The sequence below is a fragment of the Lissotriton helveticus genome, chromosome 1_2 (assembly GCF_964261635.1).
Source record: "Lissotriton helveticus chromosome 1_2, aLisHel1.1, whole genome shotgun sequence".
Classification (NCBI taxonomy): domain Eukaryota; kingdom Metazoa; phylum Chordata; class Amphibia; order Caudata; family Salamandridae; genus Lissotriton; species Lissotriton helveticus.
This window is the reverse complement of record NC_136058.1, coordinates 401371196-401385065: the sequence shown is the minus strand read 5'-3', so window position 1 is coordinate 401385065 and position 13870 is coordinate 401371196. Positions and strand designations below refer to the sequence as shown.

General features: G+C 41.8%; 1 pseudogene; it reads left to right on the top strand.

Annotated features, from left to right (window-relative positions):
- Positions 1 to 777: 777 nt before the first annotated feature.
- On the top strand, positions 778 to 2255 carry LOC144804505 (uncharacterized; annotated as a pseudogene).
- Positions 2256 to 13870: the final 11615 nt, after the last annotated feature.

Genomic DNA, 13870 nt, shown 5'->3' with positions numbered 1-13870 from the left:
TCGATTACACGAGTATCATTGTATTGTACTAGAAAGATATTACCAAAGGTTGATTATAAATGAATAAGAAATTAAGCGTATGTACAAACATTCCTGTAGTTTTTTTAGAAAACATATCATTTAAATTTTAAAGCTATTTGTAGTGAAAGCAAACATTATTAAGACCTTATCTCTGACTCACTAAGTTCTTTGGAAAAACAGAGGATTTGTAATTCTGGTGCCGTCTCTGCAAGACACCTAAAGCTTATGTGATCGCTGGACTGAAGGACACAGCACAACTGCTTGGAGATTGTTCATTAGACACCATCAAGCCGACACATGCCCTTCCCGCCTATCACTCGACTGCCGACATGCATCTATACATCCTGACACTTGTCATGTTAGTCAGATGTAGACAGCATATAGTTTCTTGGGCTTACCACAAAAAATAAATCTGGGGCTCACTTCAGATTGGACAGTAGATATCCTTTTGAAACTTTAGTCGTACATCTCTCAGAGATGTCAGTGTTTCGCAGATCTGATTAGATTGCCTTTCTCTTGCAGATGCCCTATTGCTAAAACTCAGCATATCACAGAACTGCATGATGTTAGGTAATCTCACTAGTATATTAATCTTCCTGTAATGAAACTGTCCACCTTTGAGATATAGTGTTAGAGGTCTGTGCTTATAATTTATTAATGTGTTTCTGATATATAATATTACAAATTGTTTTATTCTGCAGATCACCAATCAAAGACGGGGGAAAAGAAAGATTTCTACAATGCTCTAAATGCAAAATGAAATTTACTCACAAGTCCTTCTTAAAAAGACACCAAGAAATCCACAGGAGTCAAAAAATATTTGCTTGCACCAACTGTGAGAAGAGATTTACCAGTAATGCACTTCTTGGGGTGCATCAGAGAATTCATACCGGACAGAGACCGTTTCCCTGCACTGAATGTGGAAAGAGCTTCACTGCAAAGTCGTATCTTCGACAACATCGACAAACACACGCAGGAGTGAAGCCCTTTCACTGCACCAAATGTGGCAAAGCCTTTGCTCAACAGGAAAGTCTTCAACGTCACCAGAAAACACATGGTTTCAGGCCTTTTCAATGCACTGAGTGTGAAAAGAGCTTCACGGAAATGTCTGTTCTGCAACAGCATCAAAGAACACACTCAAAAGTGAGGCCCTTTTGCTGCAATGAGTGCGAGAAAAGCTTCAATGAAAAGTCATATCTTCTGCTACACCAAAGAATACAAACTGGAGTGCGGCCCTTTCACTGCACTGTGTGACAAAAGTTTTACTCGAAAGTCAAATCTTCGCATGCATCAAAAGATACACACAGGAAAGAGGCCCTTTCACTGCATCGAGTGCCAGAAAAGCTTTATTCATAAGACGGCTCTTCTAGTGCACCAAAGAATACATACCAGAATGAGACCCTTTCACTGCTCTGAGTGTGGGAAGAACTTTATGCATGTCACATCTGATACAACACCAAAGAAAACACACAGGGGTGAAACCCTTTCAGTGCAATGAATGTGAAAAGACCTGTACTAAAAAGACAAGTCTTCTGTATCACCAAAGAAGGCACGCAGGAGTGAGGCCCTTTCATTGCACTGAATGTGAAAAGACCTTTACGCAAAAGACGCATCTTATGTATCATCAAAGAATACATACAGAAGTGAGGCCATATCGCTGCAGCGAGTGTGACAAAGGTTTTACACAAAAGTGTAATCTCCTGCAGCATCAAAAAATCCATGCAAGAGTGAGCCCATTGCGCTGCAGTGAGTGTGACGAAAGCTTCACTCGTAAGTCACATCTTCGGACTCATCAGAGAATACACACAGGAGTGTGTCTCCATCAGTGCAGTGAATGTGAGAAAAGCTTTGCTCGAAAGTCAAGTCTTGTTACTCACCAAAGAATACACACCAGAGTGAGACCCTTTCGGTGCACTGAGTGCAAAAAGAGCTTTTCCCAAAAGGCAAATCTTCTACCGCATGAAAGGATACACACAGGGCTGAAGCCCTTTCAATGCACTGAGTGTGAAAAGCGCTTCACTCGAAAAGTGGGCCTCCTATATCATCAAAGAAGACACAGAGGAATGCGGCCCTTTCACTGCACTCAGTGTGGAAAGAGCTTCACTAAAAAGACAAATCTGCTGTTTCATCAGCGAATACATGCAGGTGTGAGACCATTTCACTGCACTGAGTGTGAGAAAAGATTTACATGCAAGTCACATCTTGTCAATCACCAGAGAACGCACACACTCTGAAGCCATTTCCGTGCATTGAATATCAGAAGAACTAAAATTAGAAACTGGACCTTCTTTGGCACCTGAACATCCACATGTGATGAGACAATGATGCACAACAATTTTACAATGATGCACAACAATTTTACTGGTGTTCAACATCACATCTGTGATATGATGTTATTTACAAAAAAAGTCAAGGGACTGCATACAGTCTTACAAAGATGAAACCTTTACAGTGTTAATGCATATTTTTATTTATGTCCCTTCAACTCCCTTAGGATCTGACCCATTAATCCAGAAAGCCTGATGTAATAAAGTCATTTCTATTTTTGCAAAATAATTTCTTTTTCGTTTGTTTCAGGCTATGTCTGAAACTAATGAAATTACAGTCAGGGCCAGGGCAACCAATCAGGGTCATTTTATGTACAATTTGCATTAGTGCAAATCACAGGATAAGTAGATTTGCACCATTTCCTGGTTCTGTAATAAGGAATAGAGAAAAGAGGATTTGCCACAGTTGGTATTACATTAAACATTTTGCCCAGGAGTTAAAATAATGGAAACATACAGTGAAGCCATTTTATAAAATATATTTTTCTTTTGTTATTACTACTTTTGAAGCATTAGCGAACAAAACTTGACCCATAAATAACCTTAAAGAGAAAATGAGGGAACAGATTTTGCACTGTTTGACTATTCTGCAGTATTAAATTAACTAAACCAATTTTAATGTCAGAATTGGTGTGCTCTATTTTATACCCTGGGTCACAAACTGATTTACTCCATTTTCTGAAGTGTATGTTTCATGGCCCCATTCTGATGTTTGTTGACAACATATGCTAGCCATCTGAAGTCGTAGCTCTAAATGGTAAGAGTGTACCCCAATATCGTCTACAAGGAATACAACACAGAATTTACGAACTGGGGTTTGCTGTACCTGATTATGGGTGATGGACTCAAGGCATCTGGATTTATCATGATCCGACCGTAAAAAACCCTGGTTTAAACAAATTGGACCGGTAAGGGTGCCTGGATGAAAACGACAAAGAACCTTACAGTTCTGGGACATAATTTCCTACTGAGGAATGCCAAATAGGCACTTCTAATCTCAACTGATCCGAGATCGTATTCGTAGACATCTGGGCCAATACTAACTGAAAGACAGACGTTTGTTCCCTCGAGTTACAAGATTCGGGTTTTCAAGATATCAAATAAAGCCTCGAAAAAGCCCTGTGGGCGAAACGCGCGTCGGCTGCTGTGGTGCTATTTACTATTGATCTGAAAATTAAAAGCATACATCTAACTGAAGACTGTGATTGGACCATTGCATTTTCTTTCGGAAAAATACGGATTTTGGACGATAGGGTGTAGAGACACTGCGATATTGTTTGAAGAGCAATACAAATATATCGGATTATAGAAATAATGATGCTGTGTGCTCAGGTGTTTTGTATATAATTGTATGACTTGGGTTCATTTGAATCCGCGGACAAATTGGCACCTTGGTGGGTAGGTGTTAAACACCTTTTAGAGCACCTTGGCCTGAGTTGTGGATAATAACAATTGGTACTCTTTTTTTAAATAAGGACAGCTATCAGATGTGCGGATCGTGATAGGCAACCCCATAACCCTGTGTTGTATTGTTAAAAAAGAGTTTGCAAAAAACTCCCTTAAGTATTTGAAAATGTACTTCATCCTTGGTAAGTAGCAAAAGCAATGTTTACCCATGTAGTAAGAACTCACATTAAAAACTCCAACCTAGAGGGGACATGCAATGTAAAGCAACCAGAACGCAATGGGGTTAAAAATACACTGAGAATGGGTGTTAGACATTGGAGGGAGGTCTCCCCACACCATATCCTAAGAAGGCAATATGTCTCATATACAAACAAAAATAATGAACAACTCTACGGATACTCTAGGTAAACTCAAGGAGAAACGAGGCACAAATCTTGAAGCTATAATTGAGGAGAAATGGAACATGGGACTTCGGAGAATGAAAGACGTCTTGAACTAAACTGTGTTCTAGTTTGTACAATTAAAAATCCTGCACAGGAGCTATTACACAAGGATACCGATTAACAAATGTGTATTAGTCGACTCAGATAAGTGCCTTAGGGGCTGTGGTCATCCAGGGACATTTATACTTTCACTGTGTGATTGCTCCTCCTTGAGGCCGTATTGACCAAGGGTGGTCGGGTGTTTGACAAGGACCTCAGGGGTTGCCTCAAAGTCAGTTGCAAACTTTTTTGTCTTGAGAATGTGAAATGATGAAACACCACCCAGATATCAGAAAAAACAATTGTAAGCTCGGATTGTTTTTAGCCAGATGTACTGTGGGCAGATAATGGAGTACAAAAACCCCTCTGGCCACCATGTTTTAAACAGTAGGAAAAACATATAGGATTGTGCATGGGGTGGAAACATATCTATATGAAGGCAGAGGATGACAAAACATGTTTGAAATGAGATGGGATCAGGCAGACATTCAGAGGGCTCAGTTAGATCAGCTTTGAGACAGAGACAGATGAAGTGTGTTAGAGAAGTATTAAGCGTCAGAGATTTCCCCATAGCATCATTGGAGAAAATCTAAATGGATTATCAGAGCCACTGATTGATGAAATCAACAGATAATGAAGCTGAGGCTTCTTTTCTTACTTGACGTTGTATGACAAATTATTTCATGAAAATCAGTACAAAGATGATTTGAAAAACAAGTACACTGACATAGATTATTGGTTAAAGGTAAATCCTGGTAGTTCTGCTGGACTGTGAGGGGCAAAGATGCCACTGATGATGTAGGGTGCAGGATTTCTAAGGCCTGGTGTTGCTGTTTGGGATTTTTAATATTTTATTTACATTTTCACATAACCTACCCATCAGCTCACAAGACAATCATCATTAATGCTCAACAGTGCCAGCACAATATACAAATGTATTTCCTTCACAGCTGGAGTTTTTATCTAATACACAATTATAATAATGTATCAAGTAGTATCGCTAATGTTGGTAGCTCCAGGTCAACTCAGTGAAGAATTGAAATGAGAGTACACCAATTTAGCGCTGCCGATCTTTGAGGGATGAATCCTGCTTCATCTGAGAGGGGTTGCATCAGGGGTGGCAGCCTCTGAACTTTGATTTTGGCAAACTTTTTGTTATCTAGGTTTAGCAGTGACAGAAGCCCATATGAGGAACATTGAGTAAAATCACACCCTAGTTTCACAGCTACCGAAATCTCTGCCTCCTGCATTGTGGGTGTTAATGTTCTTTTATAGCTTCATTCTTTACTTCCTGCAGTTGTGATATTAGTAAATTGGAGAATTCCATTGTTCCTGGGGGTCTTCCCATTAGCAAGGGCTACTATCACTAATCTCATATCTATCTGTGTTACAGCGGAATTATGATCGATCTAATCTCACCTTCTTCCTTAACTATTATTGTGCCCGAAATATAAGGTTTCATAGTATATATAAAAGATATCTAAGATGGAATATGTGGAAATGACTACACTCTATTTCATATGCCCGCTATTCGTGCATTATCTTTAGTGTCTCTCTTTACACACGCTTTCCGGAACGAAGACTTGAGGAGAAGGGCTCCGATATAGGAGATAAGACATTGTGCCTAAATTGGCACATGATAGCGACAACACGGCTATTTTTAAAGTTATCCTTTCATCCCAAGAAGCAAGGATTCCACCGACATAGGAGGGGTTTCGATACAATACCGACCTATTTAATGAATGGGTGACTTGTGAACTGGGATATATTCGCCCTTACTGGAGAAAATTAATGAAGACTCCCTAATTCGGAGAGATTACGTTTCAGTGCCAAGATACAAAGATAAGCCCTGAAGAAGCCCATGTTGGGCGAAACGCGTAGGCTGTGGATTTTATGAAACTCAATAAAAGCATTTTGAAAATTACGTCATCGTTTGGAAGATTCATCACTCCTGTCATCTATTTATGTTTAATGTATGGCATCTCAAACCAATAATATTTTCGATACACTTTGCCTCTCCACATCTGTGTAATAAAAGATATCTAAGATGGAATATGTGGAAATGACTATACTCTATTTCGTATGCCCGCTATTGGTGCATTATCTTTAGTGTCTCTCAACACCCAGGCCAACATGTCCCCCCTCCCTGAATGGCCTGACTCTAGAATGTTTTCCAAGTACAGCACTTCTCGTTCAGCTTCTTCTCAAAATTATTTCAATATGTTCTGTAATCTCTGCTGGACAGCAAGATATTTAGCGGTTTAGTATTTTTTTTCTAGTCTCTTGATCTCTTTTTCTAGCCTGGTTCTTAAGGATTTCCGTATTCCTTTACAGATACACTACCCTGTATGTATGCTTTAAGGACTTCCCAAAGTATGCCATTCTCCATGACTGATCCCTCATTGTGGTGGAAGTATTCTATTCTGCCCTTCCTGGTTTCTGCTTTCAACACTGGGTCTTGCATCTTGTTTCTCTCTTGTCTCCATTATATAGTCTGGTTCAGGCAGCAAGGAATGGGCAATATCAACTCCACCAGGGAATGGGCCAACAAAGTTCTGAGTAATATCTGTGCCCCTATTACTAACCGTGTCACCCTTTGTGAGGTCAACCATTAGTCAATACCAGCGCTAGCATTGAGGAATAGAAAGTTCAGCCTGCTTTTAAGGGATGTAGCATCCTCCATACTTCTACAAGACCACACAACTCCATTTTCTTATTTATCATCTCGCTCGCCATTGAGGGAGGCGTGTGAATCATGGTTAATCTGTCAAGTTGTTTAGAAAGAACTAAATTAAAATCTCCTCCCTATAGGATTGGGAGTCCCGCAAATTTGTGGCATACACTCATCAGCCTGTCAAAAAACTCAGGGGAATTTACATTAGGAACTTTTATATTCAACAGCACAAATATTAATGCATCCACCTGTGCGCCGACCAATACTCATCTGCCCTGAGTGTCCGCCATCCGCTCTAGAAGAGTAAAATAGATTGTTTTCTGTTTCACATGCCAATCCTACTAGAATAGCAAGAGTGTGATGCAAAATGTCTACGCCGCCCCCACTTAGCTACAAGATAGTGTGTGTGTGTGTGTGTGACACCAATACGTGATGAGCTTTACGGGGGTTGTTAAGCCCTCAAACATTTCAGCTAATCAATTTAAACATAGTTGTGGGTCTCTGCATCAATTATGCAATATCTATCAGATCCTTTGATGTGTAATAGCACGGTGTTCTATAGTAAGTCCGCTATCTGTACTGTGTTGAGTGAGCAAAACGTACAACCCGTTGTCTTTATATTAACTCCCCTCCCACACCAACCCCAGCTGTCAGTGGGTAATCACTCCCCAAAGAACACCGAGAACAAAACCCGATCAATGGTGTTTATAACCACTGCCAATGCGCTCAATATGTGAGGAGAACCCAAGAGCGCAACCTGCCCGGGACGGACCTAGAACGCCCACTACTATTCAAATAATTTGATTCCATGGGTCCCACTAAATTATATTCAACCCCGATAGAAAGACTACATTTAGCAATCACATCTGCCTAAGCTGCGTATTACCAAAGCACTTCTCTCAACGCACCTGCAGGCCTTTACTTATACAACTTCAAATAGTCTTACCCATATCATGTGACTCGCTGGATTCTGCCGTCACTTTTCTGGGCTTGACATCTTTGTTCAAAACATTAACATTTCAATAGGTAATGTCGTACGGCTTCTACTTTCTCAGTAGGAAGTGTGCATTTGGCTAGTTTGAGTCCACACACCTTCACGATATGTTGGCCATAAGCCCTGCTAGCTCACAGTGCACCACCTGTACCCCAAACCTGACCTTATAACAAATGGATTGCAAAACCTCAGAACATGACAACACTAACTCCCCAAGGAAATCTTGGTAACCCATCTAGAACCCTTTTGCTTAGTAACTCATGCATACGCAAAGAGATACACAAGAAATACACAACAGGCCGTTTCAGTATTTATTGAAGCATTGTGATTCTTGTATGAAATGTGTGTGCTGCGATAATAGAAGGAAACAAATGTCAATGCACAGCGTTCATGAAAATATGTCAAGTTAATGTGAACATGTAAAATGTGGCGTCCTGCCCAGTATGAATGTGATCAGATGACAGTTATATTCGTTCACATACCACGTTCAATGTCAAATCATTAATTTGAGTCCTTGTCTATGCAAGTTGTTTCCCGTCTTTGACCAGACCAGCAACTTTTTAGTCATAGGGGTTCTGAATGAGTTTGCAATTGTTTGTCCACTTGTCCAGCACCTTGATATTGTCATATTGTGTAATCTTGTCTGTTTCTGGTCGGCTTTGCCCATTTTGAAAATATGCATCTGAATTGCCTGCGGCGTCTTTTCCTGAATGTTGTGCAGCTGCGTGGGGTTGCACTCCACCTTTCAAGACAGTGGTTTGTCTGTCTTATGACTATTGGCCAGACTCCTATCAGTTACACTTATGTCTATGTCATGCCAGGTTCATCAGTAGTGACCATATATATTCTGACAATAATGCCAGGGCAGTTGATGTTGTTTTGGTCTACTATGTGTGAACCAAGCTCACCACTCAGCGGGGTCCACGCAATGATGTAAGAAACCTCATTGCTTCCAGTTTCAGTGCTGCTGACTGTGGGGCCACTTAACAGTCAATGGCTCTAAATACCATTAGACCAGTCTGTTTGTCTCTTTGCTCACGACAATGGCCACAGCCGTAACATATTCCAGACTTGAGCGAACACCCAATGGTGTCTCCATGGAAGGGATCACACAGTGACTTTAGCAGGGTTGGACTGGCATGTTTGTTTCTCCCAAGCACCCACACCCTTCTCAAACCTTGTATGAGAGTTGACCTGCAGTTTGGCCACAGGCTCCACCACCAGTGGTTGTCCCTCCAACTGTGACTTCTTCTCCACTCGAAACAGCTCACTGAGGCACGATTTGAACTCCTGGATCATTCCCACAATCCGGTCTACTGAGTGACTGCTTCACTGTCCAAGTGACTGCCTCACTGTCTGAGTGACTGCCTCACTGTGCGAGTGACTGCTTCACTGCCCAAGTGACTGCCTCACTGCCGAGTGACTGCCTCACTGCCCGGGTGACTGCCTCACTGCCCGAGTGACGGCCTCACTGCCCGAGTGACTGCCTCACTGCCCGAGTGACTGCCTCACTGCCCGAGTGACGGCCTCACTGCCCGAGTGACTGCCTCACTGCCTGAGTTACTGCCTCATTGCCCACGTGACTGCCTGACTGCCCAAGTGACTGCCTCACTGCCCGAGTGACTGCCTCACTGCCCGAGTGATGGCCTGACTGCCCGAGTGACTGCCTCACTACCCAAGTGACTGCCTCACTGCCCGAGTGACTGCCTCACTACCTGAGTGACTGCCTAACTGCCTGAGTGACTGCCTGACTGCCTCACTGCCCGAGTGAATGCCTCACTACCCGAGTGACTGCGGCACTGCCCTCTGACTAGAGACTTCGCAGTGCGGAAACACCCACCGATGGCAGCTCCAAATGCTGGCAGGTGCTTTCCTCTTCCCTTAAAATGAAGCCTCTAGGCGCTTGTATGCTTTCTCGGTCCCAGCCCCCCACCGTCAGGCCCTCCATCGCTGAGGGACCTTGCGCTGTTTCAGCCCGCACATCGCTCTGAAATCCTCCCCCGCTGCCTCACACCAAATGCTTATGTCGTCAGTGATCAATGGCTGCCTCTGGGACGCTATCGGGGCACCTCTTCTCGTCGCTGGGAGAGCCCGCCGTTTAGGCAGCCATCTTGGCGCATGGCTCTCTAGCACCCATGTTACTGTCACTACTTCATATAGTTCAGTACAATCAAGCAGCGCATGTTCAATCAGGTAATGAGATAGGACAGAGTGGTTATTACTGTGTGTTGTCTGCGTAGATCTACAAACATGAACGATGATCGCAGTGATATTAAAATTATGTTCATTTATCCAACATCACTTATCAAATATTGTGCTATCATTCCTTCTTTGAAACTCAATTAACCCTTTACTAGTAGAGTGTTGGATATGTCATGCACGTTCACGAGGCCTCCATGAGCACAGCACGCACTCCTGCAGCACAGGTCACTGTTCATGAATGCGTTTGGGACTTGCACCCAACATGTAAACCTATGGATCAATGGACCCCAAAAAAATACATTCAAATACTTTTTAAATCCAACATCTTACTATGGGGACCGCTTTTGACACACGTAGGCAATGCATGTTGTTCAACTGTTCTTTTTGCCAACCTGGTCTAAATCGATCCTGGTGCCAATTTTTAAACAAGCATTTGCAAAGCAATAGCTCTCGCATTTGCGAGAGTTTAAGCTATTAGCATTATAAGTAACAATGCCTTTTATATATGTATTAAAAGCCAAAACATAAATAAGAGGCATTGTCATTTACAATGCCAATAGCCAAATGCGAGACCTATTGCATTGCAAATGCTGGTTTTGACATTGTTGTCACTAGCTCAGATTAAGAATTACGTGTAATTTGTGCCTGCTGTGTTCTACACTCACTTGTAGTCACCAGTTTTCGTTGAAATATTTAAATTGGAGTATAGTGCAGGAAAACAGGGTGACAACTCATTAATGTACACTATTCCCCATGTTTGCCCTAATTGGACAATTTGGTGCAAAAAAACTATACATACCCTTGCAAAATTGTAGTGCAAACCTTTAATAGTGATAATAGTGAGCACGTTTGTACTGCACATTGTAAGTGAAAAAGTCACTGGGCATTTAAAAAAGCACATCTTATTGTATGAATTATATCGGCTACTTTAATTACAAGTGAGCGCCTCACGCTGAAAGTAAAAAAAAAATAGGGGGGCCTGCAGGCTGCAGCGGGCGAGAGAGGCCGAGGGGTGCACTCGCGAGTGGTGCGGGCACTCTGGGGAGAGCAGTCTGCTCTTTTTCAAAGCACATACTCGAGCGCACTCCCGCAAGGCGTATGTCGCCACAAGAACGAGTATGTGCTTTGAAAAAGAGCGGCACGGCGGCTAAAGGTCTCCTATGCAGCCCATACACGCTGCGTAGGCGAGACCTAAAAAGGTGACAGGGAGAACCCAGCGAGCTACAGACCAATCTCGCTTCTAAGGTCAAAGTTGTGGGTCGGGTTATTTTAACCAGATTGCAGGACTGGGCCGAGAATCATTCAATTGTTAGCTATGTGCAATATGGCTTTCGTAAGAGCTTGTGTACAGTGGAACAGGGCCTTAATTTAAATATTCTTTTAGGTAAATATACAACGGCAAAAAGGGGAAGGCTGTACCTGGTATTTGTTGATTTGACCGCTGCCTTTGACTGCGTTATTCATGAAAAGCTTTTGAAATTTTTAGAGGGAATGAGGGTGGAAAATACACTTATATTATTTTTGAGGCATTTTTATTCAGACGCAAAGGTATAAGTTCGCTACGGAGTCAGGGGGGAGTGTACAAAATTATTTAGTATAAAGAGAGGCGTAAGACATGGATGTCTTTTGGCACCCTTTCTTTTCACACTTTACATAATTGATCTGGGTGGCATATTAGCGAATGAGTGTCAGGACATGCCGCTAGTCGATAAACGTCCCATACCCGCACTTCTGTACCCGGATGACGCGGTCCTTATGGCCCGCACCCCGCTGGGCTTTCAACGGATAGTTAATAGTTTTGTTTACGTGCGATTTGGGTCTTACTGTCAACACGTCAAAAATATTTGTCATGAAGTGAGGGGCAGGTAGTATTAAGAGCAGAGGTTTTTATATAGATGCTAGAAGGATAGAATGTTCTAAAACATTCTCCTACCTAGGGATTTTGTTTAATTCTACAAACACCTGGACAGAGGCAATTAAAGCCAGAAAACTATTGTTTATAAAAGCATTGGCAGCACTATCAATTTTCAGCAGAAAATTGGGAAGATGGCCTCAGGTAGAACTGCTCCAAGTTTACAAAGCAAAATGTGTATCAATCGCCACCTATGTGGCTGGAATTTGCGGCTATGCTGATGTAAATTCCCTACAGATTGCTGAGAACATTATTCTTAGGTTCCTGTTGGCCGTCCCAGATAGTACTTCCACTTTTAAAAGTCACACAGAACAGGGCATGCCATATATAGCGGACATTATAAAGATCCAGCCAGTCTTACTGTGGCACAGGATTTGGACCACTGAGGAAGCGTTACTTAATCGCCAAATCCTGAATGACAGTAGGCGTTTCGAAGGGGCCATGCAAATTCGCTGGCTAAAATATATAAAAATATTTACATGTAATCTTGGTCACCCAGAGTATTATAACGATCCCGATACTATGAGCACAGTCACCAGAAATGACCTTAAATTTAGCTGTCTGCGGATGCTGGATGAAAAGAGAAATATTACAGAAATGTTAGAGTCAGCTGTTCAGGCGCATCATCTTATTTTAACCATATTTTATATACAACCTTATATTAAGTTTGTCTCGGGTGACTACGATCGGTTTTTGTTAACCTGTTTTAGATTGGGCATCATTCACAGAACATTCAGTTTTCCATAATTGAATGACTGGTCAAGATTATTATGTAAATGTCCATGCAATGTTGCATCGCCACAGTCAACACTGCATGTACTGTTCTTTTGAAAATGTTATTCAGTTTAGAGAAGACAGTGGATTCTACCAATCTTAAAATCACTTGGTCTTTGACAATGCCGCCCTGCACTTCTGGTCTTACAATCTCTAGTGAACAAATTTGTTATTAACTCCATTGTCATGTTCTTAAAAAAAAAATGTAGAAAAACAATTATTGTGTGATATGATCTTAGTACGATTAACTGAAAGGACCACAGTTCACACATATCATTAATTTTCAGAAATTGTATATATTCTTAATTTAAAAAAAAGCTATATTTCATGAATGACAATCTTGCTGTATTTTGTGTGCTTTAATGATTATCTTATTCAAGAAGTCAAATAAAGTATTATTGAATTGAAATTGAATTGATAATGTATGTTTCTGCAAATTAAAGGCTACCAATGGGAAATTATAGTTAATCTTGTTGTAGCAATAGCTGCAGTACGTTATAAATTAAATCCAATTTAACGCCTTAACCGCAGCGGTTTTTCCGCCACGGTGCAGGCGTTCTGAAGAGTGGGCGGGGCTGCGTCGGCCGTTGGCCGACGGCAGCACTAGGGAGGTAGTGCTGCCGCCGGCCAACGGCCGATGGCAGCACGCATGGAGTTAACCTGCTCTGGCAGTATCGGGTAAACAACAGAATAGAAATCTAAACAAAAGGAGAAAGTACCCACAGGAATATCAATCTGAGGAGTGAAGGCACTAGTAATCATATCAAAATAATCCATGATGAACTAAAATCACCTTACATAGGAGGAGATATCAGTATGTGGTGGGGCCATGACTCACAAAACAAATCTTTAGTGTTCAGTATATGCTAAGAGGAGGATAACAGACCCAGCATTAAAGACCGGATTGAGTTTGCAGAATATAGCGACTATTCTAGTTTTATCACAAAGACAATGTATCGACAGCAGGGGATCAGGGGATATGGGGCTGCAGTACACTGCACCCCCTTCCTGGAACAGAAAAGTGAGAGATAAGGATTTAAATAATCTGTCATGATGTACCGTGGGAGACCAGGCCCA